This window comes from Microtus oregoni, unplaced genomic scaffold, assembly GCF_018167655.1.
Source record: "Microtus oregoni isolate MIOR12 unplaced genomic scaffold, Mior012 000018F_ref0000195, whole genome shotgun sequence".
In the NCBI taxonomy this organism is placed as follows: Eukaryota; Metazoa; Chordata; class Mammalia; order Rodentia; family Cricetidae; genus Microtus; species Microtus oregoni.
In genome coordinates this window covers 29,780,369-29,789,477 of record NW_024543077.1, presented here as the reverse complement: position 1 = coordinate 29,789,477, position 9,109 = coordinate 29,780,369, and positions in this window count along the sequence as shown.

The following is a 9,109-nucleotide window of genomic DNA, read 5'->3' as shown; positions in this document are numbered from 1 at the left end:
ATGAGGAAGAGATGACTAGGTAGTGGGATTTTCTGAGTTTGAGACGAGTCTGGCATACAGAATCAGTTCCACAATTACACAGAAAAATCCAGTCTTGAAATCACCAAAAAAAAAAAAAACTGAATCAAACAATAACTATGACCCAACTTCAATCAGCATCTTACATTCTAGCAGCAGCAGTCACATATAAAGTATTTTGAAGAAGAAAAGTCTCTTTTTGCCTCTGTGCTTTGGCTCTGGCTACCAAGCTCATTCCTGTACTAGCATTAGTGCCTACGTCATTGTAATTTTGGTGAATACTTAAAATGAGCTGAGAAGTCAAGGTTTGTGGGCTGAACAACTGCTGGATTCTTCACTTGATCTTAGAGAAAAGGCTGAGAAGCAATCTATTGGATTCTTCAATTGCCATTGGTAAGCAGCTGTTCTTAAGTTACCTGGACCACAGCTTGTAAGACATTCTAATAAGCTCACTTTTTACATCCATGGTGAGAATCATTCTACCTGTCCTGTTCATGTAGAGAATCTTGAATACTGCAGCTGTATATTTTATTCACCTGACTGTAGAGGAAGATGTGCTGGCTGACAATAGTGCTCATGAAGACATTCTTTCTAGCTCCATTATTCTCTACATATTCAAATTTCCATGAACACTACCCTTTTTATTATTATTCATTCTCCTGGAGTTTGCTTCGAATTTAAGGAATAAAACCCATAAACAATGGAGTCATCATCCAGCTTTCCGATGGGGGAAAGACCAATCATCTTGATTGAGACCTGGTTCCTGCTTTTCTACTTCCTGTTGTGTAAAATCCCTGTTAAAACCACGTAAAAAGTACCTTCAGTTCATCTGACCTCAGAGTGAAGCCACAGAACAAATATTTCATTTTGTAACTATATTTTTTATTTATTTATTTTTTGTTTTTTCGAGACAGGGTTTCTCTGTGGTTTTGGAGCCTGTCCTGGAACTGGCTCTTGTAGACCAGGCTGGTCTCGAACTCCCAGAGATCCCCCTGCTGAGTGCTGGGATTAAAGGCGTACACCACCACTGCCCAGCTCATTTTGTAACTTAAAAACTCTCTTCTTGAGGGGCGGGGTGGAGCCGCGGCAGGAAGGCGAGGGGCGGGACCTGCTGGGAGCGCGGTGGCTGCAGCGTGCGCGGGCACGAGCGACGGGCCTGCTTCGTGCTCAGGCGCGGCGGGCGCGCGCTGCGGCGGGTGTGCGGGACGCGGTCTGTTGTGCTCCCGGTTCTGCTCGGTCTCTCCTCGGCGGCTGGCGGAGGCCCCGAGCGCTGCGCTGCGGGGCGCGTCCCTTCGCTGCTCGTCCTGCCTGGCTCCTCTGGCGCTGCGTGGTCTCTTGGAGGCCAGACCGGCCCGGTTCGGATATCGGTCGTGGACAGCAGAAGATTCAGTCTCAGCAGAAAAATGCCAAGCAGCAGACTGGACAAAAGAAGAAACAAGGACACGACCAAAAGGCTGCTACCAAAGCTGCCTTAATATACACCTGCACAGTCTGTAGGACACAAATGCCAGACCTGACTCTTCTACTGTCTCAGACCTAGGTAACAATCCTGCAGCTACTTTTTCTTTCTTTTTTTTTATTTTTGGAAACAGGGGTTCTCTGCAGCTTTTTTTTTTTGGGGGGGGGGGGGGTTCCTGTCCTGGAACTAGCTTTTGTAGACCAGGCTGGCCTCGAACTCACAGAGATCTCCTGAGTGCTGGGATTAAAGGCGTGCGCCACCATCGCCCGGCTGCAGCTGCTTTTTTAAACAAACTGGTTGATCAACAAAAATAAAGGGGCTACAGAAACATTCATTTTTATGCTGTTCCCTTTGAGCTTCATGCAAAGACAATTCTGTGTAAGTGTATAGTCAACTTTGATTTGGAAATCTGAAAAATCACTCCATTCTTGTCATAAAATTTTTTTACAATTGTAATTATATTGATGTTCATATTGTGTAAAATAACTCATTTAATAAAGTAGTGCTTTGATTTTACAACATCACAAGAAAAAAAAAACTCTCTTTAGTTGTTAGTGTTCTAGGCATCCTTACCCCTGCTGGACAGGAAATTGCTGGATCCACCTAGTACAGTGCACAGTACAAGCTAGCTAGTCACCATTGCATCCAACAGGAAGAAAGGAAAGTTCCTCTGGAGAACATGAAGAAGACATTGATTGCTTTAATAGCCAGGGGCAAGTGCTATTGAAATGCATGTATTCTCAGATCTGGAGAAGTTCTCTGTTGGGGTGAATGGATTGGACAGGAACCAGTATTCTGTCTCTTTAAGCACACTGTACCCCCTATGGGCAGTGCTCTAGCCACTCAGGACTCACTAGCCAATCAGCACTCCAGATGACCTGCCAGTCAGAAGCAGTGCAGGTCTCTTCCTGGCAGCCGCCTTCAGTGTTGGCTTTGAAGAGGAGCTGGTGCCAGTGGATTCCTGTTCTTGGGTGCAGTTGCTGTTGCAGGGAGATGATGAGCTGAGAACTTTGGCAAAATGGAGAAGCACAACATGGTGAGTGAGGGAATGCCGTGTCCTGATGGGGAGGAGTAGAGGGCGAGGTGTGGGAAACACTATGGTGTGTCCTTCCGTCATCTGCATGGAAACCTGCCGCCATAGTCTCTGTACTGTGAAGTCCCTCATGGTCCCTGCTAAACTCATGGGTCTAGGGGCAGGCCTGTGTATAATTTTGCTCTGACTCAATCTGCTTAAAGTATTGGGAGCAGGAAGCTGTATTTAAAAACACTTTTGGCCGGGCGGTGGTGGCGCACGCCTTTAATCCCAGCACTTGGGAGGCAGAGGCAGGCGGATCTCTTTGAGTTCGAGACCAGCCTGGTCTACAGAGCTAGTTCCAGTACAGGCTCCAAAAACCACAGAGAAACCCTGTCTCGAAAAACAAAAAAACAAAAACAACAACAACAAAAATACACTTTTGTAGTCAACTTCAACAGGGTTGATGCATTCACAGAAACAAGTTGCCAAGCTCAGAGAGGCCTAGTTTCTTCAACATAGTCTCAATATTGAGCACTTTGCATTTAACCTTTAAATGTAATCTCCATTTATATTTAAATTTGTGGAGGTTATCTAATGCATCTTACGTGTTGGGTAGGTCTCCACTACTATACGATAATGTAGAAGAGTAGAATTGGAAATACAAAGGATTTACCAATGCTTATGAAATAAGTCTCACAAAGTAGAATTTAGCAGAGGGAGGACTGTGTCTAAAACACCCAAAAGCTAAGTATATGCTAAGCAGGGCTGGTAGAGATTAGAATGCCCAGGTATACATTGTTTACCAGGATTGTCCAGATATTTGACTCCAAACCATTTCAAAGAAGCCATCACTGATATTTTTTAAAAAATTTGCTGGTGGGCAGCGGTGGTGCACACCTTTAATCCCTGTAATCCTGAGGAAGAGGCAGGTGGATCTCTGTGAGTCTACAAGAGCAAGTTCTAGGACAGGCTCCAAAGCTACAGAGAAATCCTGTCTCGAAAAATCAAAAGTAAATAAATAAAAATCACTAGGCTCATCCAAATATCAAAGAACAGACCTCTTATGAAGCTGCTCAAAGAGGCATTACAGAGTCACAGCCAACCATAAGGCCTGGTCTGATTTCAAGTTCCTGTTTTCCTTTTGAGAAAAGCATAGTTCTACCAGATGGGCAATATGATGCCAGGTGACACATATTTGAAATGTAAAACACTGTTGTGTGAAGGACTGGCCTGAACAATCAAGGACCTGAACATTTAGGACCTCAGGCAGGGAGGAGGGACATTCTTGGGAGATCTAGAAACAGCCTGGGACATAAGCCTTGTGAGTTTCCCTAAGGACCTGATGTATTGATAATAAAACAGAGCTCCTTCTCTAAAACCAGGAATATGCATTGGAGCTGGTAATGGTCTGGTGCCCAGGCCTTTGTGGAGGGGTTGCTTCAGATCTTGACAACCCAACCCTTCCCACTAGATGGAGCTCTGCGCTTAGCCAAGATTTCAAAATACCCTGTATACCCTTTGTGTAGAATTGTTGGACTAGCTTCTTCCTAAATTTGTCTCATTGCATGATAGTTTCTGCTGACTTCATATAATTCTTTCATTTCTCCTCAGGAATTAGTATACAGAATGCTAGACATCATCTTCTCTCTCTCTCTCCCTCTATTTTTTTCTTAATACAGTGTTTCTATGGCTTGAACTCACAGAGAAGCACAGGGCCCTTCTCCCTGTGTCTTGGGATTAAAGGCATATGCTACCACCACCTGGCTATTTTTCATAAGAAGTTTATTAGCATGGGACGTATCTTCTGCAACACCTCCCCACCCACGTCTTTTTTTTATTTTTTACTTGTCCAGTATTTCTCATCCCTTGTGACCTTCACCTTACAACCCTGTCAGTGAAGAATGACCTGCTGTAACAGGTCACTGGCGTACTTAAGAAAATATTCTGGGAATATTTCTTGTCTAAATATCTAGACAGTCATGTTGCCTGTTGCTATCTCAATTGTTCAAAGTATAATCTGGACACAGTGGTGGCGCATGCCTTTAATCCCAGCATTCAGGAGGCAGAGGCAGGCGGATCTCTGTGAGTTCAAGACCAGCCTGGTCTACAAGACCTGGTTCCAGGACATGCTCCAAAAACCACAGAGAAACCCTGTCTCGAAAAACCAAAAAAAAAAAAAAAAAAAGGGCTGGAGAGATGGCTCAGTGGTTGAGAGCACCTGCTGCTCTTCCAGAGGTTCTGAGTTCAATTCCCAGCAACCACATGGTGGCTCACAACCATCTGTCATGAGATCTGGCACCCTCTGGCGTGTGGACATACATGGAGGTAGAATGTTGTATACATAATAAATAAATCTTTAAAAAAAAACAAAGTATAATCTGGACAAAGTGCCTAAGAGATACTTAAAAGATAACAGCATATATTGAATGCAAAATCTGTCTAACCTGGTTCCACTTGAGCATTGGACAGAGATTTATGCATACTGTCATTAAAGAGACTTTTTTTCATTAATCTCCTAAGTGTGTGATGTGATTTCTCAGTGAAAAGGCATATTAATTCTAGAAGACTTTCGTTTCCGTCCTGATAGAAATATTGTTTCTGAGACAAGTTGTGTTATGTTGACTCAGGTGGCCTTGGTCCCTGTCTGCTGCCTTACAAAGCAGTGACCTTGAGTGTCCTCTATATTACACCTTCAAAATTCTTTTTTTTTAATATTTACTTTTATTATTTTATTGAGAAAAGGAGAAAAAAAACAAGTTTCCACCTCCTCCCAGCCTCCCATTTCGCTCCCCCTCCTCCCACCCCTCTCCCTCTCCTCCCACCCTTCTCCCCCTCTGCTCACTCCTCTCCCCCTCCCTCTCCAGTCCAAAGAGCAGTCATGGTTCCCTGCCCTGTGGTAAGTCCTATGTCCTCTCCCCTCTGTCCATAACTAGGAAGGTGAACATCCAAACTGGCTAGGCTCCCACAAAGCCAGCACATTACATAGGATCAAAACCCTGTGCCATTGTCCTTGGCTTCTCATCAGCCCTCATTTTTCGTCATGTTCAGAGAGTCCAGTTTTATCCCATGCTTTTTCAGTCACAGTCCAGCTGGCCTTGGTGAGCTCCCAATAGATCAGCTCCACTGTCTCAGTGGGTGGGTGCACCCCTCGTGGTCCCGACTTCTTTGCTCATGTTCTCCCTCCTTCTGCTCCTCATTGGGACCTTGGAAGCTCAGTCAAGTGCTCCAGTGTAGGTCTCTGTCTCTCTCTCCATCCATCACCAGATGAAGGTTCTATGATGATATGCAAGATATTCGTCAGTATTGCTATAGGATAGGGTCATTTCAGGTTCCCTATCCTCTGCTGCCCAAGGAACTAACTGGGGACCTCGGCTTGGGCACCTGGGAGCCACTCTAGGTTCAAGTCTCTTGCCAACCCTAAGGTGGCTCCCTTAACTAAGAATTGTGCTTCCGTGCTCCCCTATCCAACCTTCCTTTATCCCAATCATCCTTTTTCCCCAAGTTCCCCACATCCTCCCCTTCTCCCTTTTCTCTCCCCATCACAACTTACCCCCATCCCACCCCACCCCCAAGATCCCAATTTTCTCCCTGGCAATTTTGTCTACTTCCCATAGCCAAGATGATAACTATATGTTTTTCCTTTGGTTCACCTTCTTACTTAGCTTCTTTAGGATCACCAATTGTAGACTCCATGACCCTGATTTATGGCTAGAAACCAATTATGAGTGAGTACACCCCATGTTCATCTTTTTGGGTCTGGGTTACCTCACTCAGGATAGTGTTTTCTCTTTCCATCCATTTGCATGCAAAATTCGAGAAGTCATTGTTTTTTACCGCAGCGTAGTACTCTAATGTGTAGAAATTCTACAGTTTCTTCATCCATTCTTCCATTGAAGGGCATCTAGGTTGTTTCCAGGTTCTGGCTATTACAAATAATACTGCTATGAACATAGTTGAACAAATGCTCTTGTCATATGATAGGGCATCTCTTGGGTATATTCCCAGGAGTGGTATTGCTGGGTCCAGAGGTAGGTTGATCCCAAATTTCCTGAGAAACCGAAACACTGACTTCCAAAGTGGTTGCACAAGATTGCATTCCCACCAGCAATGGATGAGGGTACCCCTTCCTCCACAGCCTCTCCAGCAAAGGCTATCATTGAAGTTTTTTTTTTTATTTTAGCCATTCTGACAGGTGTAAGATGATATCTCAAAGTTGTTTTGATTTGCATTTCCCTGATCGCTAAGGAGGTTGAGCATGACCTTAAGTGTCTTTTGGCCATTTGAACTTCCTCTGATGAGAATTCTCTGTTCAGTTCAGTGCCCCATTTTGATTTATTTATTTATTTACTTAACTTTATTATGTTTGTTGGTGTGAAGGTGTCAGATCTCATGGAACTGCATTTTCAGACAGTTGTGAGCTGCCATGTGGGTGCTGGGAATCGAACCCGGGAACTCTGGAAAAGCAGTCAGTGCTCTTAACTGCTGGGCCATCTCTCCAGCCCATCAGTGCCCCATTTTTTAATTGGGTTAATTAGCATTTTAAAGTCTAGTTTCCTGAGTTCTCTATATATTTTGGCGATCAGACCTTTGTCTGTTGTGGGGTTGGTGAAGATCTTCTCCCAGTCAGTAGGTTGCCTTTTTGTCTTGTTGACAGTGTCCTTTGCTTTACAGAAGCTTCTCAGTTTTAATAGGTCCCATTTATTCAATGTTGCCCTTAATGTCTGTGCTGTTGGGGTTACACATAGGAAGGGATCTCCTGTGCCCATCTGTTGTAGGGTACTTCCCACTTTCTCTGCTATCAGGTTCAATGTGTTCTGACTGATATTGAGGTCTTTAATCCATTTGGACTTGAGTTTTGTGCATGGTGATAGACATGGGTCTATTTTCATTCTTCTACACGTTGACATCCAGTTATCCCAGCACCGTTTGTTGAAGATGCTTTCTTTCTTCCATTGTATACCTTAAGCTCCTTTATCAAAAATCAGGTGTTCATAGGTTTGTGGGTTAAAATACGGGTCTTCTATACGATTCCATTGGTCGACTTCTCTGTTTTTATGCCAGTACCACACTGTTTTCATCACTGTAGCTCTGTAATAGAGTTTGAAGTCAGGGATGGTAATGCCTCCAGACAATCCTTTATTGTATAGGATTCTTTTGGCTATCCTGGGTTTTTTGTTTTTCCGTATAAAGTTGATTATTGTCCTCTCAAGATCTGTGAAGAATTTTGATGGGACCTTGATGGGGATTGCATTGAATCTATAAATTGCCTTTGGTAGAATTGCCATTTTTACTATGTTGATCCTCCCAATCCAAGAGCAAGGGAGGTCCTTCCATTTTCTGGTATACTCCTCAGTTTCTTTCTTCAATGCCTTAAAGTTCTTGTCAAATAGATCTTTCACTTCCTTGGTTAGAGTTACCCCCAAGATATTTTATGCTGTTTGTGGCTATCGTGAAAGGTGAAGCTTCTCTAATTTCCCTCTCTGCTTCCATATCCTTTGTTTATAAGAGGGCGACTGATTTTTTTGGAGTTGATCTTGTATTCTGCCACATTACTAAAGCTGTTTATCAGCTGTAAAAGTTCTTTGGTGGAGTTTTGGGGGTCGTTTATGTACACTATCATAACATCTGCAAATAACAAAAGTTTCACTTCTTCCTTTCCAATTCGAATCCTGTTGATCCCCTTATGTTGTCTTATTGCTATTGCTAGAACTTCAAGCACTATATTGAAGAGGTATGGTGAGAGTGGACAGCCTTGTCGTGTTCCTGAGTTTAGTGGGATGGCTTTGAGTTTCTCTCCATTTAATTTGATGTTAGCTGTTGGCTTGCTGCATATAGCTTTTATTATATTTAGGTGTGACCCTTGTATCCCTAATCTCTCCAATACTTTTTTTTTTTTTGGTTTTTCGAGACAGGGTATCTCTGTGGTTTTGGAGCCTGTCCTGGAACTAGCTCTTGTAGACCAGGCTGGTCTCTCCAATTCTTTTATCATAAAGGGACATTGAATTTTGTCAAATGCTTTTTCAGCATCTAATGAAATGATCATATGTATTTTTTTCTTTCAGTTTATTTATATGATGGATTACGTTGATAGATTTTCGTATGTTGAACCAGCCCTGCCTCCCTGGGATGAAGCCTACTTGATCATAATGGATAATTTTTCTTATGTGTTCTTGGATTCGGTTTGCCAGTATTTTGTTGAGGATTTTTGCATCGATGTTCATGAGTGAGATTGGTCTATAATTCTCTTTCTTGGTTGAGTCTTTGTGCGGTTTTGGTATCAGAGTAACTGTAGCTTCATAAAAGGAATTTGGCAATGCCTCTTCTGTTTCTATATTGTGAAATACATTAAGGAGTATAGGTATTAGGTCTTCTTGGAAGTTCTGGTAGAATTCCGCATTGAAACCATCTGGTCATGGGCTTTTTTGTAGGGAGGTTTTTATAACCTCTTCCAATTCTTCGCGACTAACAGGTCTATTTAGATTGTTCACCTGGTCCTGGTTTAACTTTGGTATATGGTATTTATCTAAAAAAGTGTCCATTTCCCTTACATTTTCCAGTTTTGTGGCATATAGGCTTTTATAGTAAGATCTAATGATTCTCTGAATTTCCTCTGTGTC